The sequence below is a fragment of the Hyla sarda genome, chromosome 9 (assembly GCF_029499605.1).
Source record: "Hyla sarda isolate aHylSar1 chromosome 9, aHylSar1.hap1, whole genome shotgun sequence".
NCBI classification, from domain to species: Eukaryota; Metazoa; Chordata; class Amphibia; order Anura; family Hylidae; genus Hyla; species Hyla sarda.
In genome coordinates this window covers 122,626,753-122,643,474 of record NC_079197.1, presented here as the reverse complement: position 1 = coordinate 122,643,474, position 16,722 = coordinate 122,626,753, and positions in this window count along the sequence as shown.

Genomic DNA, 16,722 nt, shown 5'->3' with positions numbered 1-16,722 from the left:
CCAGCATGGGACTGTTCCATGATGGAGTAGTATTACCTGTGCTCATAGACAGATCGCCCCAGGTGTCACTCCTAACACCCTCTGCAATCGTCCTGTATAATGTATAGATGCGGGCAGCTTTCTCTCATCTAGATAGGACTGGGTGCATTGCATTGCATTGCATTGGGTGTCAGGAGTGACACCCGCTGTGATCTGTCCTCAACTGCAGGTACTACTGCTCCCAATATGGAGCACACTCTGCTCCATGCTGGGAGCTGTAGTACCTGCAATAATAGACAGGTCACAGCGGGTGTCACTTCTGACACCTGATGCGATCGTCCTGTATAATGCATAGATGCAGGCGGGCAGCCGCTCTTCTCTGGTCCCACTGTAGTATGAGTATATGCCGTATATATACTTATTTATATTTCTTGCAAAGAGCTGTGATTGGCTGGAACCATCTGGCCAATCACAGCTCTCTGGGAAATATGAATAAGTGATGTGAATTCTATTCACATCACTGGCCGGCCGGAGAATAGTGCAGAGATGTGAGCGCAGGAGAAAGCCGCTCCATCTCTGCAATAGAAAGGGCAATCACATCGGGTGTCAGGAGTGACACCTGGGGAGATCTGTCTATTAGTACAGGTACTATAGCTCCCATCATGGAACAGTCTGTTTCATGCTGGGAACAGCAGTACTACCTAAAAAATAAAAAATAAAATAGAAAATAAGTGAAACACACATACACACACACTTTATTAAACACAATATTAAAATACATTACTAATAAAAAAAAATAAAAAAATGATTATAAAAAATATATTATTTTTACATTTAAATGGCCCCTTTCTACAATTTTTATTATTGTCGGCTACATTTTTAGGTCCCTGCCTGCCCACATAAATTGATTAACATTTTTTTTTTTGTCTTACAATTTTTCGGGAGGGGGCAGGGACTAGAAAATTCAGCGCTCAATATTAAAAATGAATGAGGAGTGCATTTCATTTTTTTTTCTAGTGTTTGTCCTAAATCATCTTTTTTTTTTCACTATACTTTTTTAGCCCCATTTATTTTATTTAATTTTTTTGGCCATTTAGATGTGCTGCCATGAATAATTGTGAGGGTCAGAGACGAGACGAGGACAGGGACATCAGTTATATGTATAATACAGTAGGCAAAAAAAAGGCTGAGTTTCCCTAATTTACCAAAAATCCATAAATTTACAGAGGTCTTCTATCAGAAATCAAAGATACTTCAAATTGTAATTTCTGGAGGCAGATGGCGAGGACAATAATGTATGTTTTTATGTATTTAATGTAATTGTAAAGGACGATGTCATAGCAATTAATAATTACAATGACATTGTTCTTCACAATTACATAAAATATATACATACATTATTGTCCCGGCCATTTGCCTCCGCAAATTACATTTTGAAGTATCTTTGATTTCTGATAGAAGACCTCTGTAAATTTATGGATTTTTGGTAAATTAGGGAAACTCAGCCTTTTATGGATACAATTATTTATGGCAGCACATCTGAATGCATGAAATTTTTTTATAAATGGGACAAAAAAGTAAAGTGAAAATAAAAAATATGATTTAGAACAAAAAATAGAAAAAAATAATAATATTGAGCGCTGAATTTTCTGGTCCCTGCCCCCTCCCGAAAATTGAAAGACAAAAAAAAATATATATAAAAATGTTAATTTTTAAACAGGGATCAATTTATGTGGGCAGACAGGGACCTAAAAATGCAGCCAACAATAATAAAAATGTAGAAAGGGGCCATTTAAATGTAAAAATAATACATTTTTTATAATAATTTTTTTTTATTAGTAATGTATTTTAATATTGTGTTTAATAAAGTGTGTGTGTGTATGTGTGTTTAACTTTTTTCTCTATTTTGTACATTATTTAGGTAGTTCTACTCCCAGCGTAGAACAGACTGTTCTATGATTGGAGCTTTAGTACTTGTACTAATAGACAGATCGCCCCAGGTATCACTCCTGATACCCGATGCGATCGTCCTATCTATTGCAGAGATGGAGCGGCTTTCTCCTGGCATCTCTGCACTATACACAGAATTCACATCACTTATTCATATTTCCTGCAGAGAGCTGTGATTGGCCGGATGGTTCCAGCCAATCACAGCTCTCTGCGGGAAATAGGAATAATAGGTATATATATGGCATATACTCATACTACAGTGGGACCAGAGAAGAGTGGCCACCCGCGCGCATCTATACATTATACAGGATGATCGCATTGGATGTCAGAAGTTACACCCGATGCGGTCTGTCTATTATTGCAGGTACTACAGCTCACAGCATGGAGCAGAGTGGGCTCCATGTTGGGAGCAGTAGTACCTGCAGCTAGGGACAGATCACAGCATGTGTTACTCCTGACACAGAAATGCGATCGTCCTTCCTATTTCAGAGATGCGAGCGCAGGAGAAAGCCTCTCTCATCTATACATTATACAGGACGATTGCAGGGGTGTCGCTAATGAAGAAATGTGTTATTTGAATCGAGTCGAAGTTCGGATTCGGTCCGAATAAAATTTTTCATGAAATTCGGAACGAATTTGACTTCGTTCGATTCGCTCCTCTCTAGACATTACTTCTGCCATGCAAATCCTGGATTGATATATATTTGATGTAACGCCATCCAAATAAAATGCTTGTATCACATGAAAAATGAATTGTGACTCCGTTCGAACGCTGGGGTGTTTATTTGTATTTATATTTCATGATACATTTAGAGAGCTGTGCTTGCATTTTATCCAGGCTAGGGCACTTGTAAGCAGAAGAATTTGACATGAATAAAACACATTCTTATTCATATGTAATAATATCATGGAAACAGATTTGCAATGAACAGGGAATGTTGCATATAAGTTATTCAATGTCCGATAATGTCTCAGTCCCAGTAAATGTCAGTGGATGCAGTGAATGCATGCCTGGTTAGATTGGGACAGTTGCTAAAATTCAAGATTTTTCAAGTGTTCCACTTGACCGCGTTTGAATCTCTTTGGAAGAGTGACAGAGGCAGTAGACATGAGAGGCCAATTTACAGAGAGCGCTGGAAAGTTTGGTTCTGCTTGGTCAACTATCTGCTGCTGGTTTAGAAGAAGATTGGTACTTAGAAGATACCGCTGCACAAGGAAGCCACTGCATGAGGGGGAACACAGCATAATAATAAAATTTACATTTAGTTAGCTTTGAACTTTTTACACAAATTCAGGCTAGTTTGGTATATTTTACCCACAATGGAAAAAATTTACTAAAATCGTCGAATTCGTAGACAGTTCAAACTTAAATGAAAAGATTTAACAAAGTGGATCAGACTGATTGATTATTATTCTGATAAACCTGGAATAGAAAAGTCAGAGATTTTTAGGCAAGCCCTTAATTGCCCTTAAATTTGCATCTCTTTGCCCTTTTACATCACTCGCATTTGTTTAAAAAAAAAAAGTGGGTATGAACTGGAGTAAAAAAGGACGTGGCATAAACGAGCATCTAAATTATTACAAAATATACACCAGCATGGTAGCGTATATTGTAGCTGAAATCTACACCAGATCGGTGTGGCATAAGGGACAGGCACAGCAAGAGCTGAATTATTGAGAGGCCATAGCCTCTTAATGAATTGTCTGAATCTTATGGCCGCTGAGACTTTCTTAAGACTGATGTGTAAAATGCTAGTCATTGTAAATACCTCCATGGTGTATCTGAAGACTGTCTTGTATACGTTTAGACCCACTATTAGGTGGCTTCCTTCAAACCAGAATTGTGCCCCTAAACTTTGGCAAGTTTGTGGCTCATTTAGGCCATACCTTTTAAATAAAAGCCCCACCCTTTTGTCTTACCTGGTGGAAAAGTGTCTAATGGTAGCCATACACTTTTGTTAGTTAAGCCGACTGCTATGTCTCCCGACCCTCCCATACACATGACATATGGCACGGTCTATGGGGAGGGGTAAGCTGTAGCCAGACATCACTGCTGCTCGTTTTACTCTACCAGGACAATTGGGTGTAGTTGTGAAAATGTTATATTGTTAACCCTTCTCTCCACTGACATGGCCTAGTATTGAATGGGACCTGAGCACAGCCAGGGGATTTAGAAATCTGTGTAAGAACTCAAAGGGTTAACTTTCCCTTAGCTTTGGCTTTGCCCGGTTGCTTGGCTATGCCTTAGCCCAGTGATTCCCAACAGGGGTGCCATACGACACTGCCCGGGGTGCTGCAGTATTTTGAAGTCAATTTTTTATTTATTTTTTGTTTTAAATTTCACGCTTTGGCCTGTACACCTGTGACTCATGGCGCCATAGGGGGGAAGGGAAGCATGCGTGCGCACTGCGCACTGCGCACCCAGCGTCCCCCTCCCCCCTGTGTCGCAGGCCGAAAATAGTGCCCTGCTACACAGAAGAGGGGAAGAACTCAAGAACTCGCCGTGGAAGCTGCGCCGGATTCCCCTGCTGGCTTGCTTAAGGTACTGTACCCTTTCCACCCCTCTCTTACCCCTTCTCAAGAGTGGGTATTTTCCTGATCCTGATGCACCTGAGTTGTCCTCAGTGGATTCTTTGTTTGCTGGTTTGAGACTTTTATATGCAGAACCTGACCGAGCTGTGTATGCTGAATCTCAGCTGTGCACAATAAAACAGGGACGCAGACCTGTCGAGGAATACTGTTAAGAATTTATAAAGTGGAATGTGGTCACTAAATGGAACACCCCAGCTTTGATTTGCAAGTTCAGACAGGGGATATCTGCCACCTTAGAGGACATGCTGGTAACTTATCCCTCTCCTGACACTCTTGACCAAGCTATGACATTAGCTGTGCATTTGGATAGACGTGTGCGTCAATGCAGACAGGAGTGTTTATCTTCCTCTACTTCTCCTTTTCTGCTTGACTCCTCTCCTGTCTCTCATCACCAACCTGTTCCTCAGGAGGAACCCATGCAGATAGGGTCCATCCATACCCCAGAGGAGCGCAGGAGATTTTGCCAACTCTACGGCCTGTGTTTCTATTGTAGAGAGGAAACACATTTCATCAGGTCTTGTGTCAAGCATCCACATCCAAATGTTAATCGTGGAGGCAACTTAACCGCACAGGTATGTTGTGTCTCAGAGAAAACATTGCATGGCAAAGTTCATCTGGGGGACATTATTCCATCTACTGTTCGATCTGATTTAAATTCTAAAAGTGTTTTAAAGCCAGTTTTGCAGCATCCTCTGGCTAAATCAGCATGTTGCGGCAGCATGGGCAATAAGTGTATTGTGAGAGCTCTGCAGACTCTGAGTCAGAGAGAAGTGATGAGGATTTGGAGGAAGTTTGTGATGACACCAATGTGTGGTGTGATATTGAGAATACACATGAGGAGGTTGATGCTTCATCTGTTTCCAAGCCTGTACCTCTTTACTTTCAGGTTAAGAGTCCAGTGGCCCCTCTTAAAAGGAGGGGTACTCAAAGGGTTAACCTTCCCTGAGCTTTGGCTTGGCCTGGTTGCTTGGCTATGCCTTAGCCAATCTGGACTGTTTAGCAGTTACCAGGCTGAGCCTGCACCTGTGGGCTTGGCTACTTAAGTTCAGCTCACTCTGTTCATTGTTGCCAGTGAAAGAACTTAGTTTGAGTAACCAGCATTTATTGCTCTCTCTATATTATTATTGTCTTATCTGGTTCTCTGATCTTTTAGCTTGGCTTTTGACTCCTCTATTGCTTTCTGGTTTTGTACTCCATATCCTCCTGGCTTTGACTTTGCTTGTTTTGACTCAGACTTGACCGTGTGTTTGTCTAGTTTTATTTCTGTTAGTTTTGTGTGCCTCTAGCTGTTTTCCCGACACCTAAAGTATTGTATTTTATTGTTTTGACTTTTACTGTTCCTGCACGTATTATAGGAAGGGACTGTCTTCGTGGTTGTGGACCGTTATTTAGGACGGGTGCACAAGTAGGCAGGGACAGAGGGTGTGGGCAAGTTTAGGGCTGCTCTCTATCCCTGCCCAACGTGACATTCTGTCAATGTATTTATGGTTTTGAAACATAGATGTGAAACCAACTATAGAAAGTGGATCAAACCCACTTAAGGTGGAAGGTTTGGCTTACTTTAATCTAAGTTGTATTTGCTGAGTCTTTTAACCCCTTAACCTCATTTAGTCCTTAAAAATTTAATTTTAGCATTTTCGTTTTTTTCCTTCTCGCCTTCTAAAAATCCTCTTTTATATTTTTATCCACAGACGAGTTGGAGGGCTTGTTTTTTGCATGACCAGTTATCCTTTGAAATGACATCAAATGTATGGCGGTATGAGGGCAAATTTTTTGAGCCGTGACCTGTACTTTTTCTTGATATCACATTTGCATATATAAAACGTTTAAAACATTTTTTTATAAAAAATTTTTGGGGAACATGATGTTACAAAAAAGCATCAATTTTTTATTTCTTTTTTTTTACATTTACGCCATTCACCATACGGGATCATTAAAGGAGAACTCCAGAACATAAAAATTGTCCCCCATAGTGTCGGCAGTAAAAAAATAAAGATGTACATACCTTCCTCCACTCCCCCGGGGCCTCCAGGAAACCAGCTACGGTCTCCGCCGCGATCCACTTCCTGGTTGCCGGTGGTCGGATGAATCAGCCAATCACCAGCCGCAAAAAACCTTTGACCCTGGGTAGCCCAGGGTCACTGAAACCCTTATTAACTCCTACCCCTAAAATTTAACTTTTATTCATATAATGTAAAAAAATTTGTAAAGTGAGTGTATAACTTAAAACTATGGGCTTGTGTGTGACTCAGCTGGCGATAGGCTGAGTGGCAGTGTGGCAGGAAGTGGATCGCGGCGGAGACCGAAGGCCCCGGGGGAGCGGAGGAAGGTATGTACATCTTTATTTTTTTTTACTGCCGGCAGTATGGGCGACAATTTTTATATTCCAGAGTCCTCCTTTAATATCATTATATTTTGATAGTTTGGACATTTACGCATGTGGCAATACCAAATATGTTTATTTTATTAAATTCTTTACATTTTTGGGGGTAAAATAGGAAAAAGGGACAATTTACATTTTTATTGGGGGAGGGGATTTTACACATTTTTTTAAACTTTTTTTAAACATTTTTTTAATTATTTTTTACACTTTTTATGTCCCCATAGGAGACTATTTATAGCAATCGCTTGATTGCTAATACTGTTCAGTTCTATGCATAGGGAATAGCACTGATCAGTATTATCGGCGATCTTCTGCATTGGTTTGCTTGATCTCAGACCAGAGCAGAAGATCCCTGGAGACTGACAGAGGCAGATGAGGGGACCTCCATTCACCATTATGGATGATCAAATCCCTACGGCATCGACAAAGGCGATCCGATAATCTATTTAACCAACAGCACTGCTGCAGATGCCATGATCTTTATTGATCACAGCATCTGAGTGGTTAATGGCAGACATAAGCACAATCACTAATGTCCGCCATTACCGCCAAGCACCCCGGAGTGGTGCTCACAGTCATGTACAAAACGTAAATGTACATCCTGGTGCGTTAAGTACCACCACACTAGGATGTACATTTATGTCCAGCGTCATTAAGGGGTTAAAAGTAAGACAGGTTTATAGTGTGAATTGCACCAGAATTCTAATGAATTTCCAATAGTAAATCTGGGCCATTCGGCATTAGCCAAAGGACTTAACAAATTGCTGCATTTGGCATTTCTGAGCTGTTGGGCTTAAACCTTTCCCGACCCAACCGCAAATGTCCAGCATTAGCCATGGGTCCTGGCTGCTGGAACGGATATAAAGCAAGCTCAACTCCTTAGCTCGCTTCATAGACCTGATGCACGTCTGCGCTGTATATTGCCAGCAATCTGGAGAGTGTCTCTAAAGCTAAGAGACAACTTGAGGAGGAAGTCAAGGCGAAGAATGCCCTAGCACATGCTCTTCAATCTGCTCATTATGCACTTGCTCAGTGAGCAGTATGAGGAGGCCCTGGAACAAGTTGAGACTCTGAAACATGAAAACAAGAACTTGCAACAGGAGATCTCAGATCTATCTGAACAGATTGGTGAGTGGAACGTGTATCAAAGAGTTAGAGAAGACCAAGAAACAGTTGCTGGACAGTGAGAAGATGATCTCCGCAAAGCTCAAGAGTGAGCAGCTGAAATATATAAAGCTGGAAGATGACATGAAGATCTTAAAAGAGAGCCTGGAAGCGCAGAACAAAACGCGCAGAAGGTCCCACGTAGCTGCCTTGGTTTTGCTGGGAGCGCAACTCTACGAGCAGGTGGCTGTGCTGGCGGACAATGAACAGTTGAGGAAACAATTGCTGTCTTCAGAAGATACTGTTAGGGACTTGACAGAGTTACTTGACAGTGAGAGGATGAAGTCTGCTAAACTCTAGTGTAAGCAGCAAAAATGTGAGAAAAAGGAAGAGGACCAGGAATTTCTAAAAGAGAGCAGAGACCAAGCTATGGTGGAATTGGCTCAAGATAGGCTTCTGGGGCAGAAGTTTTGGGATACAGGGATGCTTTCTCTGAAGCCCGGTAAAAGTCCTCTAATGCTAAGATTGAGGTGAAGCCCTGTAAGAAGTCCTTTAAAGCTAGGACTGAGCTTAAACCTGGTGTGAAATCCTCTGAAGTGGAGACTAAGGAGAAGTCAGGCGGGAAATCCTCTGAACCTGAGCAGACCAAAAATTCTGAAGGTAATGCTGAGGCAGAGAAATCCTCTGAAGCAGAAGCTAAACCAGAGTCAACCTCAATAGCTATGAGTAAAGAGAATGGCACAACTGAAGCTACAGGTGAAGAGAAGAGAAGAAGCTGCAGAGAAGAGCCAAACAGTAGTAGAAGCTGATTCTACACAATAATCTGAAGGAGCCAAAGACTCTGAAGCCAAACCTGAGGAAGTTGGTGCCCCTGAAGAGAAAACTGGAAGGGATGAGGTGAAACAATGTGAGAAATCCACTGAAGTCAAAACTGTGGTAAAAGCAGGTGGGAAGTCCTCAAAAGTTGAAACTGAGATGGACCCGTGTCGGAGGTCCTCTGAAGCTACAGAGAACAAGACAGTGGTTGGTGAAGCCACTGAGGCCGAAATATTCTCTGAAGCAGAGGCAGAGGTCCGCCAAGCCAGAAGAAGACAAAGGTTAGAAGCATCGGTCCTCTCAGTCCTTAATTTCAAGAACCCTGCCCACACCAGGGTGAAGAACCTGGTACTGGAGAGGAGTGACCGAGAGACTTGCAATTGATGGCTGGTAAAAGTCCGGAAGAAAAAAGTCAAGGACTTCAGAGACTGTGGGACAAAAGTTGTCCAAGAGAAAGGAAAGATGGTTTCTGCCTTTCAAATACATGTGCTCCTTCCCGGTGGTCTGAGCAAAGGAGGGGGGGGGGATATAAGGCAGTGTGGCAAGGAAAGGGTGTATTTCCCTTGCTAAATCTGGAGAATGCTCCACCTGATTAATGAGGTATCAGGAAGGGAAAGTGTGTTTAACCTGTTAAGGACCAAGGGCGTAAACTTACGCCCCCAGTCCCGCTCCTGTGATATAACGCGGGGTTACACGGTAACCCCGCATCATATCACGGCGGGCCCGGCGTCATAGTGATGCCGGGACCCGCCGCTAATAGCACGCGGCACTGATCGCGGTGCCGCGCCCTATTAACCCTTTAGCTGCGCACTCAAAGCTGAGCCGCGCAGCTAAAAGTGAAAGTAAAATGTGCCGCTTAACTCAGGGAGCTGTTCGGGATTATACCGCGGCATCCCGAACAGCTGTACTTCAGGAGGAAGGTCTCTTACCTTCTTTCCTGCAGTCTGATCGCCGAATGAATGCATCAAGCCTGAGATCCAGGCTTGAGCATTCAATCACCGAAAACACTGATTTATGCATTCCTATGGAGATGCATCAATCAGTGGTAAAGATCAGTACATGCCATATTATAGCCCCCCCCCCCCCCCCCCCCCCCTGGTGGCTATAATATGGCATAAGAAAAGTGTAAAAAAAATCATTAAGCCTTTCAATGATCCCTTCCCCTAATAAAAGTTTGAATCACCTGGCATTTCCAAGAATAAAAAAAACAGTGTAAATAAAAATAAACATATGTGGTATCACCACATGCGGAAATGTCCGAATTATAAAAATATACTGCTTTTCAAACCGCACATTTAATGGCGTACGCGCAAAAAAATTCCAAAGTCCAAAATAGCATATTTTTGGTCACTTTTTATATAATGAAAAGATGAATAAAAAGCGATCAAAATGTCCGATCAATGCAAAAATGGTACCGACAAAAACTTCAGATCACGGCGCAAAAAATGAGCTCTCATAGCCCCCTGAACATTAAAAAATAAAAAAGTTATAGGGGTCAGAAAATGACAATTTTAAATGTATAAATTTTCCTGCATGTAGTTATGATTTTTTTTCAGTAGTAATACAAAATCAAGCCTATACAAGTAGGGTAGCATTTTAACCGTATGGACCTAGAGAATAAAGAAAAGGTGTCATTTTTAACGAAAAATGTACTACGTAGAAACGGAAGCCCCCAAAAATTACAAAATTAAATTTTTTTTCAATTTTGTTGCACAATTATTTTTTTTTTCCGTTTCGCCGTAGATTTTTGGGTACAATGACTGATGTCATTACAAAGTATTCCGTTTCGCCGTAGATTTTTGGGTACAATGACTGATGTCATTACAAAGTAGAATTTGTGGCGCAAAAAATACGCCATAATACAGATTTTTTGGTGCAAAATTGAAAGTTATGATTTTTTAAAGGTAAGGAGAAAAAAACGAAAATGCAAAAAACGAAAAACGCCTGGTCCTTAAGGGGTTAAAAGAAAAGGAAACAGAATAGTTGGGGCTCTCCCTGGGAAACAGTATGCTGGCTGGTAGAGGGGGAGACACACAGGCCCTGTTTAGGTAACACGCAGCAGGCACTGCGAGTGGTCCAAGTTCAGGTGTTCAGTGACCAGATGGTCTAGGGCTTTATTTTTTGTTCCTGTTTTTGTTTTGTTTTACCTGCAACCTGTGGAAATAAAGCTGGTGAGGAGCCAGACTTGTATGCGGAACTGTGGTCTGTGGTGTTATTGTGAGGAACGTGTCCCGTGGCAAGTGACCAGGACGATCCGAGAGCTAATCCCCAAGATGGTTCGTCACAATAGGTATACCTCAACCATGAGAGACATAGGGGGGTATGTATCAGCAATGGAGTTGCAATGTGTGATTTTATGTATGTTTTTTTTTGCATCAAATGGAGTGTAGTTGAGCTAAAATGATCAACTGTCTCAAGCAAGTTTGTAATTTTGGCACAAGTGCAGCCCTACAAAAGGCGCAGACTCCTGCCCCAGAATTCCAGGCAGAACTTTCTGACTGTTAAATCTGACCTTGGGACTTGGATGGTTTACAGAGGTAAAGCTCGCACAACTAGGACCTTTTTTGCTGTTTATTATTTGTGCATTAGGGGGATATTCATCCAGACCTATTCCTTGGAAAGTGTTGCATTTTCCCCTAGCAACCAATCAGGTTTACGCCTTAATGAAAGTATTGCACCAAATTGAAAAGTTGCATTTAACGAATTCCAAACCAATGCATGATTGCAACTGAAATCACGACTTACACCGTCAAATCAGTGATAATGTTCTAAACAATTTGGCGTAATTGATTGTCACAAAAAGTAACATATAAAGAAAATTGCAAAAAATCACAGTAAAAAAACTGTAAAATCCTTTATACATACCTCCCATAATGAGAAAAAAATCCATAAAATCACATTGTCTGATTTTTAAAGAATTCACTTGAAAATTATGGTGGAAAATAAGTATTTGGTCACCTAAAAACAAGCTAAATTTCTAGCTCTCACAGATCTCACAGTAACTTCTTCTTTAACCCCTTAAGGACACAGCCCATTTTCACCTCTAGGACGCAGCTCTTTTTTGCACATCTGACCACTGTCACTTTAAACATTAATAACTCTAAAATGCTTTTGCTTATCAATCTGATTCCGAGATTGTTTTTTCGTGACATATTCTACTTTAACATAGTGGTAAATTTTTGTGGTAACTTGCATCCTTTCTTGGTGAAAAATCCCAAAATTTGATGAAAAAATTTAAAATTTGGCATTTTTCTAACTTTGAAGCTCTCTGCTTGTAAGGAAAATGGATATTCCAAATATTTTTTGGGGGGATTCACATATACAATATGTCTACTTTATATTTTCATCATAAAATTGACAAGTGTTTACTTTTGGATGACACCAGAGGGCTTCAAAGTTCAGCAGCAATTTTACAATTTTTCACAAAATTTTCAAACTCGCTATTTTTCATGGACCAGTTCAGGTTTGAAGTGGATTTGAAGGGTTTTCATATTAGAAATACCCCATAAATGACCCCATTACAAAAACTGCACCCCCCAAAGTATTCAAAATGACATTCAGTAAGTGTTTTAACCCTTTAGGTGTTTCACAGGAAAAGCAGCAAAGTGAAGGAGAAAATTCAAAATCTTCATTTTTTACACTTGCATGTTCTTGTAGACCCAATTTTTGAATTTTTACAAGGGGTAAAAGGATAAAATTTATACTTGAATTTGTAGCCCAATTTCTCTCGAGTAAGCACATACCTCATATGTCTATGTAAATTGTTCGGCGGGCTCAGTAGAGGGCTCAGAAACGAAGGAGCGACAAGGGGATTTTGGAGAGTACGTTTTTCTGAAACGGTTTTTTGGGGGCATGTTGCATTTAGGAAGCCCCTATGGTACCAAAACAGCAAAAAAAAAAAAAAATACATGGCATACCATATTGGAAACTAGACCCCTTGAGGAACGTAAAATTTTGCTCGGGGGGCATGTCGCATTTAGGAAGCCCCTATGGTGCCAGGACAGCAAAAAAAAACGACATGGCATACCATTTTGGAAACTAGACTCCTTGAGGAACGTAACAAGGGATAAAGTGAACCTTAATACCCCACAGGTGTTTCACGACTTTTGCATATGTAAAAAAAAAATATTTTTTTTACCAAAAATGCTTGGTTTAGCAAAAATTTTACATTTTTAAAAAAGGTAATAGCAGAAAATACCCCCCAAAATTTGAAGCCCAATTTCTCCCGATTCAGAAAACACCCAATATGGGGATGAAAAGTGCTCTGTTGGCGCACTACAGGTCTCAGAAGAGATGGAGTCACATTTGGCTTTTTGGAAGCAAATTTTGCTCTGGGGGCATGCCGCATTTAGGAAGCACCTATGGTGCCAGGACAGAAAAAAAAAAACCACATGGCATACCATTTTGGAAACTAGACCCCTTGGGGAACGTAACAAGGGGTAAAGTGAACCTTAATACCCCACAGGTGTTTCACGACTTTTGCATATGTAAAAAAAATATATATTTTTTTTACACTAAAATGCTTGTTTTCCCCCAAATTTTACATTTTTACAAGGGATAATAGCAGAAAATACCCCCAAAAATTTGTAACCCCATCTCTTCTGAGTATGGAAATACCCAATAAGTGGACTTGAAGTGCACTGGGGGCGAACTACAATGCTCAGAAGAGAAGGAGCATCAATGAGCTTTTGGAGAGAGAATTTGGCCATGTGCATTTCCAAAGCCCCCCCCGTGGTGCCAGAACACCCCTCACGGAAGGTAATAAGGGGTGCAGGGAGAATTTACACCCCACTGGCATTTGACGGATCTTTGGAACAGTGGGCTGTGCAAATTAAACATTTTATTTTTCATTTTCACAGACCCCTGTTTCAAAGATCTGTCAGACACCTGTGGGGTGTAAATGCTCACTGTACCCCTTGTTACATTCCGTGAGGGGTGTAGTTTCCAAAATGGGGTCACATGTGGGTATTTATTGTTTTGCACTTATGTCAGAACCACTGTAAAATCAGCCACCCCTGTGCAAATCACCAATTTAGACCTTAAATTTACATGGTGCACTCTCCCTTCTGAGCCTTGTTTTGCGTCCCCAGAACACTTTGCGCCCACATATGGGGTATCTCCATACTCAGGAAAAATTGTGTTACAAATTTTGGAGGCTTTTTTTCTTTAACCGCTTGTGAAATTTTAAAGTATGGGGCAACAAAAATGTTTTTTTTTTACACTAACATGCTGGTGTAGACCCCAACTTTACCTTTTCATAAGGGGTAAAAGGAGAAAAAAGCCCCCCAAAATTTGTTAGGCAATTTCTCCCGAGTACGGCGATACCCCATATGTGGCCCTAAACTGTTGCCTTGAAATATGACAGGGCTCCAAAGTGAGAGCGCCATGCGCATTTGAGGCCTAAATTAGGGATTTGCATTGGGGTGGACATAGGGGTATTCTACACCAGTGATTCTCAAACAGGGTGCCTCCAGCTGTTGCTAAACTCCCAGCATGCTTGGACAGTCAATGGCTGTCCGAAAATGCTGGGAGTTTTTGTTTTGCAACAGCTGGAGGCTCCGTTTTGGAAACACTGCTGTAGGATACGTTTTTCATTTTTATTGGGGGGGAAGGGGTGGTGGTGGGGGGGGGGCAGTGTACGTGTGTATATGTAGTGTTTTACTCTTTATTTTATGTTAGTGTAGTGTTTTTAGGTTACATTCACACTGACGGCGGATTACACTGAGTCTCCCGCTAGGAGTTTGAGCTGCGGCTGCTGCAGCTCAAACTTGAAGCAGGGAACTCACTGTAATCCGCTGCCAGTGTGAATGTAACCTGTACATTCACATGGGAGGGGGCAAAACTACAACTCCCAGCATGCACTGACAGAACGTGCATGCTGGGAGTTATAGTTTTGCAACAGCTGGAGGCACACTCGTTGGAAAATACTGAGTTAGGTAATAGAACCTATTACCTAACTCGGTATTTCCCAACCAGTGTGCCTCCAGCTGTTGCAGAACTACATCTCTCAGCATGTACTGATTGCCAAAGGGAATGCTGGGAGATGTAGTTATGCAACAGCTGGAGGCACTCAAGTACAACTCCCAGCATGCCGAGACAGCCATTTGCTGTTCCTGAATGCTGGGAGTTGTAGTTTTGCAAGATTTAGAGGGGATCAGGCTGGAGATCACTGACAGTGGTCTCTAAACGGTGGCCCTCCAGATGTTGCAAAACTACAAATCTCAGCATGCTAAGACAGCAAACTGCTGTCTGGGCATGCTGGGAGTTGTAGTTTTGTAATATCTGGAGGGCTACAGTTTAGAGACCACTGTCAGTGATCTCCAGCCTGAACCCCTCTAAATCTTGCAAAACTACAACTCCCAGCATGCCAACACAGCAAACAGCTGTCAAGGCATGGTGGGAGTTGTAGTTTTGCAACATCTGGAGGGCGACAGTTTAGAGACCACTCTCTAAACTGTCGCCCTGCAGATGTTGCTAGGCAACAGACTCCCGGACACGCGGCGTCATACTCACCTCCACCGCCGCCGTGATCACAGCCGCCGGGTAAGTGACCGCCGCTGCCGCCGCTGCCGCTACTACACGGTTCCCCCCGCTGTGCCCGGACACCAATGGGTGGGCATAGCGGAGGGGAACCGAACTTTAACCCCTCCGCCCCCAGTCTGCTATTGGTCGGTCGCTCGGCCGATCAATAGCAGGGATAGGAGGGGTGGCAACCCTGCCACCTCACTCCTATCTCTTCAAGGGGGATCGAGGGTGTCTTGGACACCCTTGATCCCCCTTATTTTATCGCGGAGCTGCCGTTGATGGGCAGGGGGAGAGCGCTCCCCCTGCAAACACCATAGATGCCGTGATCAGAACTGATCACGGCATCTATGGGGTTAATGCTGCCGGGACCGGCGCGATCGCGGCCCCGGCAGCTGCGGTGGGACTCCGGCTGTGATTGACAGCTGAGTCCCACCCGCGATCTCCTGCGCTGCCCGCGGCAGAGAAGGAGATCGCTTGGACGTATGCATACGTCCATTTGCGCGAATGTGTAATTCGCTTGGACGTATGCATATGTCCAATAGCAGGAAGGGGTTAAGAGTCTCCTCTGTCCTTCACTCGTTACCTGTATTAATGGCACCTGTTTGAACTTGTTATCAGTATAAAAGACACCTATCCGCAACCTCAAACAGTCACACTCCAAACTCCACTATGGCCAAAACCAAAGAGCTGTCGAAGGACACCAGAAACAAAATTGTAGACCTACACCAGGCTGTTAAGACTGGATCTGCAATAGGCAAGTAGCTTGGTGTGAAGAAATCAACTGTGAGCAATTATCAGAAAATTGAAGACATACAAGACCACTAATAATTTCCCTCGATTTGGGGCTCCATGCAAGATCTCACCTCGTGGTGTCAAAATTATCACAAGAACAGTAAGTTAAATCCCAGAACCGCACAGGGGTCCCTAATGAATGACCTGCTGCAGATAGTAACATAGTTCATAAGGATGAAAAAAGACCAGAGTCCATCAAGTTCAACCTATATCCCTAATGAGTCCCTACTGAGTTGATCCAGAGGAAGGCAAAAAACCCTCATACTAGAGGTAAAAATTCCTTCCCGACTCCAAATATGGCATCAGAATAAATCCCTGGATCAACGTTCTGTCCCTATGAATCTAGTATACATAACCGTGATGTTATTACTCTCCAAGAATGCACCCAGACCCGTTTTGAACTCTTTTACAGAGTTCATCATGACCACCTCCTCAGGCAGAGAATTCCACAGTCTCACTGCTCTTACAGTAAATAATCCCCGTCTGTGCTGTTGTAGAAACCTTCTTTCCTCTAGACGTAGAGGATGCCCCCTTGTTATAGATACAGTCCTGGGTATAAATAGATCATAGGAGAGATCTCT